Source organism: Arachis hypogaea, chromosome 15 (assembly GCF_003086295.3).
Source record: "Arachis hypogaea cultivar Tifrunner chromosome 15, arahy.Tifrunner.gnm2.J5K5, whole genome shotgun sequence".
NCBI classification, from domain to species: domain Eukaryota; kingdom Viridiplantae; phylum Streptophyta; class Magnoliopsida; order Fabales; family Fabaceae; genus Arachis; species Arachis hypogaea.
The window spans coordinates 89,896,564-89,910,812 of NC_092050.1; the positions used below are offsets into that span (position 1 = coordinate 89,896,564).

Below are 14,249 nucleotides of genomic sequence, written 5' to 3' on the forward strand. Positions count from 1 at the left end.
AGCAAAATCTGATGCATCATACATCAGTTCAAAAGGCAAATCCCAGCTAGGTGGTGCTATAATAGGTGCAGAGGAAAGTCTATTTTTAAGCTCATCAAAGGCTTGCATGCATTATTTATCAAAAATAAAAGGCACATTAGAGATAAGCAAGTTACTTAAAGGTTTGGTAATCTTTGAAAAATCTCTAATAAACCTTCTATAAAATCCAGCATGCCCTAAGAAGCTTCTAATTTCTTTGACATTGCAAGGTGGAGGTAACTTCTCAATCACTTCTACCTTAGCCTTGTCTACCTCTATGTCTTTTTTGGAGATTTTATGGCCAAAGACCACCCGTTCAGTGACCATGAAAATGACATTTTTCCCAGTTCAAGACTAGGTTGGTCTCTTACCATCTCTTGAGCACCAAGGCAAGGTGGTGCAAGCACTTAGAAAATGAATCACCAAACACAGAGAAATCATCCATAAACACTTCAATAAACCTTTTAATTATGTTTGAAAATATGGATAGCATGCACCTTTGGAATGTTGTAGGTGCATTGCACAATCCAAAGGGCATTCTCCTATAAGCAAAGACAGCATAGGGATAAGTAAAGGAACTCTTCTCTTGGTCTTTGAGGTCTACTACACTTTGATTGTAGCCAGAGTATCCGTCCAAGAAGCAGTACTATTTATGTCCCGCAAGTCTTTCTAGCATTTGGTCCATGAAAGGTAGGGAAAAGTGGTCCTTCCTGGTGGCTTCATTAAGCTTCGTATAATCTATGCACATGTGCCAGCCAGTCACTGTTCTTGTTGGTATCAATTCATTTCTTTCATTTGGTACAACAGTGATCCCTCCCATCTTAGGGACTACTTGCACTGGGCTTACCCAAGGGCTGTCTGAGATTGGGTAGATCACCCCTGCTTGTCACAACTTAAACACTTCTTTTTGGACCACTTCATTCATTGTTGGATTTAGCCTTCTTTGTTGCTATCTTGAGGGCTTGGCACCTTCTTCAAGGAAGATTTTGTGCATACACATTGAGGGACTAATCCCTTTTAAATCTGAAAGTGTGCATCCTATGGCATCCTTGTGTTGCCTCAGCATATTGATAAGCTCCTTTTCTTGTTCTTCATTCAAGCTTGAATTGATGGTTACTGGGTATGTCATTGTCACCCAAGTAAGAATACTTCAAGCTTGGAGGCAGAGTCTTCAACTCCAACTTTGGTGCCTCCACGTCCATTTTGCTTGTCTTCCATAATTTCTTGTGGTGATTCACCACATGATGCTTGTTGATCTTGCTCCATAATTTTGTCACATTGTTCTTCTTCTAGAACTCCTTGAACTAGATTCTCCATTGTGTCCACCATCATGCATTCACCAATGGATTCCTTGGGGTAGCTCATTGCTTTAAAGACATTGAAAACCATCTTCTCTTCATGTAGTCTGAAGACTAGCTCTCCTTTTTGAACATCAATTATGGCTCCAGCAGTAGCTAGGAATGGTCTTCCTAGGATGATTGATGTGTTAGCCCCTTCCTCCATATCAAGCACAACAAAATTAACTGGGAATATGAACTCTCCCACCTTGATCAACAGATCTTCCACCACTCCATGGGGGAATTTGAATGTTCTATCAGCTAATTGAAGTGACATTCTTGTAGGTTTGACTTCTTCAATTCTCATCTTTTTCATCACGGCCAAGGACATGAGGTTGATGCTGGCTCTTAGATTACATAACGCTTTTTCGATGCTTATATCCCCAATGATACAGGGGATTTGGAAGCACCCAGGATCTTTTATCTTTTGGGAAAGCTTCTTTTGAATGATAGTACTACATTCCTCAGTGAGCACCACAGTTTCCTTTTCACCCCGGTTTCTCTTCCTTGTCATGAGCTCATTTTAGAACTTGCCATAGAGTGGCATCTGCTCTAATGTCTCAGCAAAAGGTATGTTAATTTGGAGCTTCTTAAAAATCTCTAAGAACCTAGAAAACTGGCTGTCTTTTTTGTCCTTCCTCAGCCTTTGTGGATAGGGTGCTTTTGGTACATAGCGCTTCAGGACTTGCTTTGGTGGGGGTGGTTCAAGTGTCTCTTCTTCCTTCTTGATTTCTGGTTCACTTGTAGCTTCTTCTTCTTCTTACTTGTTGTGACTTGAGGATGCCTCATTTACCACCTTCCCACTTTTTAGTGTGATGGCCTTGCATTTCCCTCTTAGGTTGACCATGGTGTCACTAGGAAAAGTATGTGTGGGCATTGGTATCTGTTTAGACAAGCACCCTACTTGTGATTCTAGTTTTGAGATTGCTGCCCCTTGGTTCCTCATGTTGGATCTGGTCTCCTCTTGGATTGCATCTATCTTCTTCTCAGCTTGCACTTGTCTCTATACTACAGTGGCAACAGTCCCTGTTAGTTATGCTATAGCAGCCTCTAATCTTGCAAAGTTGCTACTGAGATCACATGGTTGTATGGCTGGAGATGATGCATCTTGAGGGTGGTTGTTGTATGGTTGTTGGATGGAATGGTAGGGTGCATTTTATGAGTTTTGGTAGGGTCTATTGTTGCTTAATTGATGGTTGGATTTGTGATTTTTGTATTGGTTAGAGTGGTATGGTTTGTGGTCTTGGTTGTGGTTTTTTGGTTTTTCCACCCAAAATTTGGGTGGTTCTTCCAACCTGGGTTGTATGTCTTGGCATTGGGGTCATATGGGGGTCTAGATGAATTATTCACATAGTTGGCTTGCTCCCATTCACCTTCAACTGCTGGGTTCTCTTCCTCTTGTGTAGGTGTTTAAACATGGATAGCTGAGACTTGGTTCTTTTCCATTTTCTTGGTTAGAGTTGCTAGTTGAGCTGTGATTACCTTGTTTTGAGCTAATAGAGCATCCATGGAATTGAGCTCCATTACTCCTCTCTTTTGGGTCCTGACAGAGGCATAGAAATACTCATTGTTGGCAACAGTTTCAATGATGTCTATGGCCTCTTCAATGGTCTTCTTCTTGTTGAGAGAGCCTCCTGAAGAGTGGTCTAGAGCCTTCTTTAATTCATATGACAGCCCTTCATAGAAGATATGCAGCTGTACCCATTCATTGAATATATCCGGAGGGCACTTCCTTATTAAGTCCTTGTATCTCTCCCATGCTTCATAGAGAGTCTCTCCATCTTGTTGTCTAAAGGTTTGGACCTCATCTCTCAGCCTATTGATTCTTTGTTGGAGGTAGAACCTTGCTAAGAACTTGTTTACAACATCCTCCTAAGTGGTAAGGTCTTCTTTAGGGAATGATTCCAGCCACTTTGATGCCTTGTTCCTAAGAGAGAAGGGAAACAAGAGCAGTTTGTAAGTGTCCAGATGAACTCCATTTGATTTCACAGTGTCACAAATCCTCAAAAATGTGGTTAGATGTTGATTGGGATCTTCTTGAGCATTTCCTCCAAAGGAACAATTATTCTGAACAAGAGTGATGAACTGTGGTTTGAGCTCAAAATTGTTGGCATGTATGTTGGGTCTCAAGATGCTACTCCCACAATTCCCAGGATCGGGATTTATGTAGGAGCCTAGCACTCTCCTTTCTTGTGGAGCATGGTTGCCAACTGCCTCTTCATGGTGGTTGTGTGCTTCTCCTTCCATGGTTTGAGTTGAATCCTCTTCTTCTTCTTCCTCACCAACCACTCTGTTGCCTCTTGCCACTACTTCTCTTTTCAATCTTAGGAATATTCTCTCTGGTTCAAAATCATAGGAGATTTCAACTCTTCTTCTACCTGTCATACACAAAACAAAATGCACAAAAGAAAAAGGTTATCACCCTTTGGAAGAAGGGTGGGTGAGTCCAATTTAATTGATGCAAAGTATCAAACAGTTAGTGTTCTTCTTGTTAGTGTTAATATATAAACAATGAAAAATTAAAATACTGAAAGGAATGTATAAGGTAAAGACTAAAATTAAAGAAACTAACAAAATAGAGAATAATGCTCAATCTAAATACTCATCAACTTAATCATTGTCAAATTAAAATCAATCCTCGGCAACGGCGCCATAAAATTTAATGACCGAAATTCACTCCCCAAAAAAAATGAATCCGTTCTTTGGCAAGCGCACCAAATTATCGTCAAGTAATAACCCACAGTGGAGTGGGGTCGAATCCACAGAGATTGATTGATTGAGAAATTTCAGTTAATAAGTGAATTAGTTAGGCTAATCAATGTAGATAAAGTTGGGTGCAGAAATTTAAATAGCAGAAATTTAAATGACTCAAAAGTAAAAGAAAGCAGTAACGTGCAGAAAAGTAAATAGCTAGAATGTAAAGAACTGAAACATAAATGACTGAATTGTAAATGGGAATAGGGAATAATATAATTTAGCGAAAGTTATAAAGAATGGGGAAGATAAAGAATTAGGGGAATCATTGGGATTAGGAGATGTTGCCACACCTGGCCCCTGGCGTGCCACGCCCTTGTTAAAGCTTCAAGAATCCTTCTCTGGAGTTATCAACTGGCGTGCCATGCCCTGGTGCTGGCATGCCACGCCTATACTGTTTGATGGCATTTGTTCCAAGTGGCACGCCCAGCTTTACACGCCCAGCTCTTTTTATTGTTTCCTTCCCCTTTTTGTTGCTCTTTTCACCTGAAATTTAACACAAACTCATTTCAAAGCAATGTACCATAATACTTATCATTTACTTCATGAAATTGCATTGATTCAATGAGATTATGCTCTTTTTATGGTCCTTTTAGATAAGAGAAAGAGGTAGATGATGCAAGTCATCAACAACCTTATCCCAGATGTTCACAATTCCTCTATGTTCCATATGCCACCATTCATTTGCTTGATCACTCAAAGAGAATGGGAAGAGTTTTAGCCTGGGGACTTCAGGGTTCACCCCATTGGCCTCTATAGTGTCCTAAAACTGTAGGAAGTTAGAGATAAAGTTACTGGTGTCTTCCTGTGGGTGTTCATGAAACTGACATTTTTGCCGTAATAGCATGACCTGGTCTAGGTTGACCTTAAAGTTGTCTGAGTCAATAGGGGTGTCAAATATATAGGAACCCAGAGGTCTCTGATAGAGGAATTTATGCCAATTCGAAAAACTAGATAAAGTAATTCCGTTGTAAGTATAGTCCAAACCGGAAATGGATCCTCTCAATCAAAATTCAATTCAAGATAATGTCACAATTCAAACCAATTTATAACTGGAAGTATTTCGACTCCCGGGTCGTTCTCCCTAGGAACTAATGCCAACAAGTGCACAATTTTGGTTGTGAAGAGCCAAAGGGGTTTCCAATAATAAAGAACCAAGCAATAAAGAAATAAAAGAACAAGACAAAATTGCAATTAATAAACTAATAAAGGAATAAAAGAACTATGTATGCGATATAATCAAGTAAGACTATAAAGTGATGAAAATGTGATTTAAAACATAAAAGAAACCTTGACTTGGGATGAGTTATGGAATCCCTTCCTTGCCATAACCACAACTATGATAATTATGATGAATTAATCTCACTAAGTCAACCCTTACATCGAAGAGTAAGTCAAGTGAGCATAATTGTCATTAATCCACAAATCCTAACTAACTTACCAAACTAGTTGGGAAAAAGATAGCGTTAGTGGAAACAATAACAACTAACAACCCAAGAATTATCACTAAATATTGTACATTATGGCTCTAGTAATCCACAAACTCATTTTTCCCAAGTCAAGGGGTGGAAATTTACCCTATAACTAAGATTGGCATTTTATCAAACACATAGAGGGCATAAACATAAAACATGGCAAGATTGGGAAAATGATAAAAACTATGAACCATAAATGATCAAAATCAATAAAGACAACTCAAACAAACATAAAGTAAGCATCAAACATCAAATTAACCAACTAGAAATCTAAATTGCAACACTATGTATATTAACAAAGGAAGCTAAAATATAAGAAAGTGTAGACAAAGCAATGTAATAAAAAGAGACAATTAAAGAAATACTTACAATGTAAATTGCAAAATCCAAAAGCAAGACTTGAGGTATAAAATTCTTCAAAACCCTAATGAAAACCCTAAGAGAGAGTTGAGAGAAAACCTAACCTAAACTACCCTAAAACTACTCCTAAAATGTGTTGTATCAAGTATGGTAGTGTATGGTATGATATATAGTTGCTTCCCCCTTCAAATATGCTCCAAAGCCTTCAAAAATGGGCCAAAAAGCCCCCAAAATGCGAGTTCACGTGACTTTTTAATGGATGCATGCACTGGTACCTGTGCGGACGCACAGGTCTGTGCATGGGCACACTTGCTAATTTTCCTCCTGTGCGTGGGCACAGACCTGGGCGGACGCACAGGTCCTGATTTGAATTCTGCCCTGAGCATAGGCACAACCTGTGCGTGGGCACAGGTCCTGATTTTTACCCTGCCTTGTGCGTGGGCACAGAAGGTGTGCGTGGGCACAGGCTGAAATGCTTTTCTCCTTTGTTTTCTTCATATTTTCTCCCTTTTTTCATGCTTTCTTCCACTTCCACCAAACCATTCTTGCCTCTAGGACCTAAAATCACTCAACAAATATATCACGGCATTGAATGGAATAAAAGTGGGATTAAATTACTCAATTTAAGCACAAAAACGCATATTTTCACATTTAGGTTCAATTTAGGCATCAAACACAAAAGTATGCTATTTTGGTGAATAAGTGTGAGTTTATATGATGAAATTCATCCAATTAAAGCCAAGATATATCATCAAATATGGATTCATCAGTCTTCCAATTCGTGCACTCCTCTTTGGATCCATAGTGACTCCGGTGTGTTTGCATACATAAATAAGAGACAAAGAAAAAAGGGAGTCTCTGTCACAGTATAGAGGGCTCTCAGTGAGATATCCAAAAGAAGAAAGAAAATGAAGATAGAGGAAGGAGAAGAAGAATTCGGCTAGAAGAGAGGAAGAATTCAAAAATTAGAAGCAAAATTAGAAACTAGAAAAGATTTGAAAAGAAGTTGAAGATCGAAGATAAGATTTGAAATTTGTTTTTTGAAAAAGATTTGATTTTGAAATTTGAAACTAAGATAAGATAAGATAATGATTTTGAAATTAAAATTTGAAATTTAATTTGAAATTTTCGAAAATAATTTAAAATAAAGATAGAAAAGATATTTTTTTTTGAATTTAATGAAGAAAGAGAAAAACAAGAAAAAGACACCAAACTTAAAATTTTTTAGATCTAAGACAATAAATTTTCGAAAATCAAGAGAACAAACACCAAAAGACACCAAACTTAAAACTTTTAAGATCAAAACAAGAAGAAAAATAAGAACACTTTGAAGATCAAGAAGAACATCAAGAACAAAACTCAAAGGATTCAAAGAAAACAAGAACATGCAAAGGAAACCAAACTTAAAAATTTTGAAAACCAAAGACACAATTTTCGAAGATTTTAAAGAAAAGATTCAAGAAGACAACAAACTTAAAAATTGACACAAGACTCAAACAAAAGATACTATTTTTGAAATTTTTTTTGTAAAAAGAAACAAAAAATTCGAACCCTTAACAACAACAAGAACAAAGGATTCAAACAAAAGATAAAGATTAATAAAGAAAAGAAAAAGTTTTGAAAAAAAGTTCGAAAATGAAAACAAGAAATAGGTAAGACTCAAAGTAAGAAAATCAAAAGAAAATACATAGCCAAAAACATAAAAGGTTTTGAATTTTTTTTTGGAAAATAAAAATAAAAGATTTAAAACAAAAGTAAAAAGTACCTAATCTAAGCAATAAGATAATCCATTAGTTTATCCAAACTCGAACAATCCCCGACAACGGTGCCAAAAACTTGGTGCACGAATTCTCACACTTCGTATAACTGAACCAGCAAGTGCACTGGGTCGTCCAAGTAATGCCTAAGCGAGTCAGTGTCGATCCCACGAGGATTGTGGTTTGAAGCACGCTATGGTCATCTTGTAGATCTTAGTCAGTCGGATAGAAGAGTTGTTGGATTTCTTTAAATGAATAAAACAAAAATAAAGAGAACTTAACTAGCTTGATATGTTTGCAATGATAAGAAGATGGTTAAGGCTTGGAGATGCTTTGTTCTTCTGGATTAATCCGGTCTTACTATCTTCTTCAACTGTGAGCGATTTCTTCTATGGCAGGCTATGTGTGATCAACGCCGGTTGAGAGGTTGCCAATGCTCCTCCAGATCTGAACCCCAGGGTTAGTGTGGATCCATTATGATTGAGGTTAAAGCTCCAGCAGTCCATTCCCCTTAGTGATCCTACTCAAAACGGCACAGACAAGGTCGAATCATCGGGATCAGAGAATGCTGCGCCTTTGGGTTCTAGCCTCTACCACAAAGACTCTAATCTCCCCATATCTCTGCTGAACTGGTGTCTCGAGAAGTCCCCAACAAAGTCATGGATTAGCCATCTAAGAGATGTATAATCAAGCTAGTGGTTCAATGCTTTCTAGTTACGTAGTCACACGAACCCAAGAAGAACATAGGTGGTTGTCAGGCACACGGTCTTAGAATGAAGAACGAAGATACATCTTAGAATAGTGAATCAAACACGAATTGAGAAAGAACAATAGTACTTTATTGATCCATAAAACTCAGCAGAGCTCCTCCCCTCAACCTAGGAGGTTTAGAAACTCATACTGATAGAAAATATAATGTGAAATTCAAAATATGCCAGAAGAGAACCTTGAAAATTCTAAAAATTCTCAAGTAAATACTAGACTAATGACTAAGGATTACATAAGAAGGGTAAAACAGTCTTTTAGTGCTAAATTCCACTTCTAGGGCCCATTTGGTGAGTGTTTGGGCTGAGCTTGATTGACATCCACATGCTAGGGGGCATCTAGGGTGTTGAATGCTGGCTAGGGGGTCCTTTATGGGCGTTGGACGCTGGTCTCTTCTCCTTTGGGCGCTGGACGCCAGAATAGGGCAGGAGGCTGGCATTGAACGCCAATTTTGGGCATTTAATTCTGAAACAAAGTATGGATTATTGCATATTTCTGAAAAGCTCTGGATGTTTTCTTTCCATATCCATTGAAAACGCTCCATTTCAATATTTGTAGCTCTAGAAAAGCTCTTTCGATTGTAATGAGGTCAGATCCAAACAGCATCTGCAGTGCTTTCTCGACCTCTGAATCAAACTTTTGCTCCAGTTCCTCAATTTCAGTAAGAAAATACCTTAAATTGTATAAAAATACACAAACTCAAAGTAGAATCCAAAAATGTGAATTTTACACTAAAACCTACGAAAACTTAGTAAAAATTAAATAAAATATACTAAAAACTATACGAAAATGATGGCAGAAAGCGTATAAAATATCCACTCGTTAAGGATCATCAGAGATTGAATGCGTGAGCTTCACCCTCGTCCAGATTGAATGACCAATGACCCTTGCATTTGGTTTGGATTTGAGGAGACTAATGACCACTGACCCTGGCTTTAGTCACTTAGAGCCTTGCCATTGAATGAATCATTCGTTGTTGAAGTAGACGGTAAGAAGTGTTAATCCGGAAGAATAAGCATCTCCGAAGCCTTAACTATTCAACCATCATTGCTCCACATTTTACTTTTATTGCTTTGTTTATGCGCATACAACAAATAGCAACTATCTTTCTATTCGCCTGACTAAGATCTGCAGGATAACCACAGCTTGCTCAATCCGGCAATCCTTGTGGAATTCGACCCTCACTCACTTGAGGTATTACTTGGATGATCCGGTGCACTTACCGGTTCAATTGTGCAAGTCACAAATTTGTGCACCAGCTAGGAAAGAATATAATAATATTCCATTTGAATTTATATAATTATTTACTTGATGAAATTAAAATAATAATTAAATAACTTTTTAGCAAAGATTAGAATACTTGTTATTGTGTGCCCCCATAGGTTCAACACTAAGCGAATAGTAAATTAGCTAGTCATACTAAATTTACTAATCAAGGTTGGCATCTAGCAACACTCCTTAACGACCCGATAGTATGAAGTAATATATTTTCACTAAGAACCTAAAAAGAACAAAGTATAATTCTTTCTATATTTTTAACTCTTGGTTAACCCTTAGAGTATAGATTAATTGTAAAATTCTAACTTGTTATCTTTATTATAATGAACTGTGAATAACCTAAAAAAACTCATTTCTTTATTCATTCAATCCCCTTGTCCAAGGTTTTATGCATCTCAGTCATTATAATTATGGAACTCAAATTCTTTACCCGAGAGTTGACGAATTCCTTATTGACTAATCATTAATTCTACAAATATTTAAATTATACCCAATATCCATTCAACTAGTACCCTAGGGTATTTGGTGTCCGAAATCAAAGTATAATAAATATATTGTTAATTACTATGACAGTTGCAGGTCAAAGGAAACTCTGTTACAATGTTCATCTTGAGAATATCCTATTGAGAAATATGCGATAATTATAACCACTAGGAATTCTCAAAGTGAGTCGGTTCAATGATCATATCTCTATATGCACAATCTATATATATAATTTAATAAATAAAATCTATTAATCATTATCAAATAAAGACCATTATATATATATATATATATATATATATATATATATATATCTTTTCGGATTATTAATATCCTTTTAATAATCCTATGACTGATGCGGATTTTTGCAAAACTACAACTCTGCAAGTACACCGAATCGTATCAAGTAATATCACGGGAGAGAGTTATCGTTCCCAGGAGGATTAACGGACTGAGCATACAAGAGTTAATCGATTATTCTAACTAGACAATTGTAATTTAGGGTTTTAGTAACATCAAATAGAAAAAATAAAAGATTAAATGAAACCAATCTATAAACTGTTGAGAGAATAGTATGAATGAAATGTTAAGGTTTTGGTAATGCTTAAAACTTCAAGAAAAATATATTTCACTATCCATCTTGATCATGCAATGATTTATCTTATGGCTAACCCTAATTAACTGAACTCCAATCGCTTTGTAATCCGATTTCCCTTAACTTAACAAATTGTCAATCCTTTGATCAATTAATTATGCAAAGAGGTTAAGTACACATACTGATTCACAAGCCACACAATTCTTAAGGTTTAAACCTAACTGATTCAATGTCACTTATCAAGCTAAGTTCAAAACATTCAGAATTGAGAGAAGAGATTTTCAATCTTAATTCTATCAAACAAACTTTTTCAAGAAACTTATAGAATTCAATTAAGATTCAAGCTATTTCCCAATAAACTCAAGCCCTTGTAATAAAGAACAAAAACCAAATCTTAAGAAAATATCAATGCATAAATCAAGAATAGAACAATGAGAACATTAATCCATGGTTATAAGCAGAGCTCCTAATCTTAAAAAGAGGAGATTAGTTGCTCATAATCAAAAGAAAATCTAGAATTCTGAATTGTAAAAACTGTCGAAGAGAGAAGAAGCCGTCACGTGTACGTGTGACTCCTCTCCTTATATATTAACACTAAAACAAATTCAAAACTAATTTAGAATCTACTTAAAACAAAATCAAATCTAGCTAATTAATATTTTTCTTCTCATTTCAAGTCTTAGATCTTTCTCCTTGATCTTCAATTAAAGATAGCAATTATGGGCTTATGTTAAGCCTAGAGTTAATCACTTAAGTGTTGAAGAATCAGAGGACTTAGTGAATGAATTAAGACCCTTGGGAATGGCCTATTGGTGCGTGGAACGTATGGCCTCATGCGTGCAAGTGTCGCCAAAATCAAGAGAAAGTTGGCCTCTGTTTCAAGCTTGGCGTTCCACGGCTGCTCCTCCCACATCGTATGCATGGAGCCCTTGGTGGATTGCCTCCATTTTGGCCTTCACGTTGCACGACCAAGCTTCCTTGTGCATCAATTGCTCTCTGTCTCTCTTCTCATGTTGGACGGCTGCACTCCGACATCCCACGACTAGTGTCCCTTGTAGAATTGTCCTCTATTTACTCCTAGCCATTGCACGGCTACACCTCCATGTCATACGGCTAGCTTTTTGCATCCATTGGCCCTCTGTTTCTTTCTCACGTTGCATGGCTAGGTGTCCACTTGCAACAGGTGGCTCTTTGCATCAATTTTTATCAAGGGAGCTCTCTGTTTGGTCTAGAGAGCTCTTTGTTTGATTCTTCTTCTTGTACCTCTTGTTCACGATGATTCATAGCCTCTTCTTCTTCCTTGATCTTTGCTACTTTTTTTCCAAATTTTCTTGTAACAAATGAATTCAAACTAGTTTAAAGTAATACTCATTTAACCATGAAATCATTGCTTATCTAACAAGAATTCTTAACTTATTGAATAAAATTTTAAAGGAAAAATAACTAAAGATGCGAATGCATCAATGACCAAGAACAATTTAGATTAAATTATAAAAAAATTATCTATCAATATTATGATCGCTATCACAATGATAAATGTCTAAATTTAATCAAGAATTTTATTATATTAATATTTTAATATAATAATAATAATAATAATAATAATAAATTATTTGACACATAATTAATTAGATTATGATCATACTACTTATTCCCAACATAAACAACTCATAAATTCAAAATAATTTTGCTTCCAAATTCTCATGGTTCACGCATACGAAAACGAAGAGAGTAAGAGAACTCTCTTCTGCACAAACATTTTTTTTTCTCATTGTACCTGGTGCAGTATGTATTCGTGCCTTTAAGCAAGAGTTCTAATGACTATTTTAATAGCTAAGATACATATATATGTTGTGAAATTGACATTAGAATAAAAAATAAAACTTGCTTACAACTATGACACTTTAAACATGTGCTAGTAAGTTTTAATTAGTTTAATTATTCTGTTAGTTTTTATAAATTTTTTAATTTGTAATTAAATTTTTATATTTTTTATTTTTAAATTAAATTTGTATACTACTTTTAATTTTGTAATTAGGTTCTTTTTAATATAAACAATATTAGAATTAACTAAATATTTATCTACAAATTGAAAGTATTTATAGTTAATTAATTAAGAATCTAATTAAATATTTGACTACATATTTTTTTAAAAAAAAATCTTTAATTTTAACAGTTTTTGACATAAAAAAAACTAATTACAAAATTAAAAATAATATAGAATCTCAATTAAAAAAAATATATAAAAATTTAAATTTAATTATAAATTTAATAAAATTATAAGAATCAATAAATTTTAATTTCAACATCTTATTCTTCATCTATAGAGTTATTTAAACAATTCTCTTAATCACACATACACTTGTGTAATTAATGACAAACTTTGACTATTCAAAATTTGGTTAACAATATCTCCTCTCATAACCCATCTTTATCATCATCTTTATGGGTATTAATAGTCAGCACACCACCTTTATTATACCATAAAGGACGAGCTACGCTCTACCCATCGCCATCACATAGAACCCAACCACCATGAACTAAAGCACGTCGTTTGTCACCCATACATCAAGGTTGAAGCTGAAGTTGGCATTGATGTCGACACCCACAATGATTAGTTGTGGTTTGTTGGGACAGTGATATTTGTTTGAGGTGCATGGAATCTTCAATTTTAAAATTGAGAAAGTTTTACTAGGTAGACAATAACTTTTATAAACAATATAAACAATAGTTTTTAGAATTACTCCAATAAAGTAAAAAAATACTTCACTTCTAAATTATCTCCTAAACTTTAATATTAGAATAACCATATGCATACCTAGTGAATTGAACATTCAGTCATTGTTAATTGTAAATAAGTAAATTGAATAAAAAAAATAATCATCTAATTAAAAATAATGAACATAATAATCTACATACCTATTAAATTGAACATTTGACATATCCTTTGTTCACATTGTTCAGTATTCTAATTGTCTACCTATATGTTTTTAAATTGGAAAGAAAACCGAATATACCATATGAAATACATATATATTTGGAAACTAGCTAGTAGATCATTCGTAGTTTAAAATGGGATATACATAAAAAAGAAAGAATCATCTTTTCATTCAACTAACCATCATCTCTGCCCTAATTGCAAAGAAGAAAACATGCACATGTACATACTTTGGTACGCTTATTTGGATATGGGTTCCTTCAAAAGAATCTTTTGGTTCAGTTTTTTCTGCTTCAATAATTAATATATTGATTCCTAAAATTATTAGTCCAGAGTCACGATTCCTGAGGAAGTGTCTTAATTAGTATTACCCTACTGCTTGTATTGCCCCACTAGCTAGCTGTTACACCTTATGCATGAAAAAGTTAATATCATAAAATATTTATAGTTATTACATATAGCTAGCATCGTTTTGGACAGTATGTGTTC

The 14,249-nt window shown here is 35.3% G+C and overlaps 1 non-coding gene across 1 annotated transcript; it reads left to right on the forward strand.

The window, feature by feature from the left end:
* The first annotated feature begins 3,066 nt into the window (after positions 1–3,066).
* LOC112753842 (small nucleolar RNA R71) lies at positions 3,067–3,173 on the forward strand. Its single transcript, XR_003178206.1, has one exon. It is a non-coding gene; the product is annotated as a small nucleolar RNA R71 (small nucleolar RNA).
* The last annotated feature ends 11,076 nt before the right edge of the window (positions 3,174–14,249 follow it).